The 1,944-nt window shown below is 46.5% G+C and overlaps 1 non-coding gene across 1 annotated transcript; it reads right to left on the bottom strand.

Annotated features, from left to right (window-relative positions):
* Positions 1-241: 241 nt before the first annotated feature.
* On the bottom strand, positions 242-316 carry Trnal-caa. Its single transcript has one exon. It is a non-coding gene; the product is annotated as a tRNA-Leu (tRNA).
* Positions 317-1,944: the final 1,628 nt, after the last annotated feature.

The raw sequence follows: 1,944 nt of genomic DNA, 5'->3' as shown, positions 1-1,944 counted from the left end.
AAGCGCCTCTTCATTGGTCTGGGGCCACTCTTAGAAGATGAAGATATCTGGTCACACGAATCATTATCTTCCAGGTAATTAGCCACGATGTCTGCCTTCTTTGCTATGTCTGGTAATGGCTGGTTATATTTGCTGCCAACCCGGAACTTATTTTTACGGAAAATTCGTTAAGCCATAATGAGATTTTCACTCTGCAGCGGAGTGTGCGCTGATATGGAACTTCCTGCCAGATTAAAACTGTGTGCCGGACCGAGACTCGAACTCGGGACCTTTGCCTTTTGCGGGCAAGTGCTCTACCAACTGAGCTACCCAAGCACGACTCAAGCCCTGTCCTCACAGCTTTACTTTTGCCAGTACCTCGTCTCCTACCTTCCAAACTTTACAGAAGCTCTCCTGCAAACCTTACAGGACTAGCACTCCTGAAAGAAAGGATATTGCGGAGACATGGCTTAGCCACAGCCTGGGGGATGTTTCCAGAATGAGATTTTCACTCTGCAGCGGAGTGTGCACTGATATGAAACTTCCCGGCAGGTTAAAACTGTGTGCCGGACCGAGACTCGAACTCGGGACCTTTACCTTTCGTGGGCAAGTGCTCTACCAACTGAGCTACCCAAGCACGACTCACGCCCCGTCCTCACAGCCTTACTTCTGCCAGTACGTCGTCTCCTGCCTTCCAAACTTTACAGAAGCTCTCCTGCGTGAGTCGGATTTATCTTTTCTGTTACCCGAACTAAAAATGAAGAAAGGATGTATGGTAAAACATTATAATGATTAATGGAGATCTATACACTTTGAATACATCGCTAGTGACACACGACTTTACAAGACAACAAGGGCAAGTGAAGTGGGAGAAAGATATTACTTCATATGGCACTTAGCACAGCACTTATTCAATTGGTCGATCGCTTGGTCAACACTCCAAGAATGACAAAAACAGCAGACAATGACGATATGGAAAATTTCTGTAACATGTTGGATAAGGTAATGACAGAAGCAGATAAAAGGGGACAATAGCCCTGGTGGATAACTGCAGCGCACAACTGGGCACCGAGAAGAGATTCAGAGGCCCCGTAGAACAAATACTGCACACAAGACATCTAACAAGACTGAAGAGAGGGTAGTAGATCTGTGCAGGAGGCACAAGGTGAGAATCATGACCACTCACTATAAAGTCAAGGCAACTAAGAAGACAATACAGGTGAGTCCAGGTAATGTGATTGGAGAAAGACAAGTAGACCATGCAGCGATTCAAGACAAGAGCCAGAGGGAGATTACGAACACTAGAGTCAGAAGAACCAATGGAATGAAATGTGACTATTATCTCACCTAAATCACACGCAGATGGCTACCGAATACACTAACGTTCGTGAAAATTGCTACACCACCTGAGAGAAATGCGGCTGCAGTGAAATATATTCCACAGATTACGGAATGACAATACACATGTGGTTAGACTTACAAAGCTGTAAATATATGCACTTTGACCTTGAAATTCAGTACAGTGTGAAGCCACCACATGATGCAATCAAAGCGTCTAGACGTCATGGCATGGAATCAAATATGGCACGTTCTCAAAGCATCGACAGTGGTTGCAGCAGGACTATAATGAACAAGCTGTAGAAGGAGCACATCCCAGATAGGTTTGATGAGGGGCACATCGGGCGAATATGCAGGCTACGGAAGCAATGGTGCAGACATTTCCTGCTGAACTATGGCACGTGGAGCTGGCTGCAGGAGGGGCAGCATCTCGGGCTGTAAAACCTCTCTGACGTAACAGTTGCTCAGATATCCCTCAACACGCAGGAGTTGATGTAGCAGGTTACAACCAATGGCTGCTGTAGCCATAGCGTTTGGCGTTTATCTGGCATGCTGCTCAACAGCGCAGTCTGCCCAACTGCATTCAGCACGGTATCGTCTAACACATACGCCGTCATCACTGTAGGA

The sequence above is a fragment of the Schistocerca piceifrons genome, chromosome 8 (genome assembly GCF_021461385.2).
Source record: "Schistocerca piceifrons isolate TAMUIC-IGC-003096 chromosome 8, iqSchPice1.1, whole genome shotgun sequence".
Classification (NCBI taxonomy): Eukaryota; Metazoa; Arthropoda; class Insecta; order Orthoptera; family Acrididae; genus Schistocerca; species Schistocerca piceifrons.
Note: the sequence above shows the minus strand (reverse complement) of the source record. Positions and strands in the feature narration are given on the sequence as shown.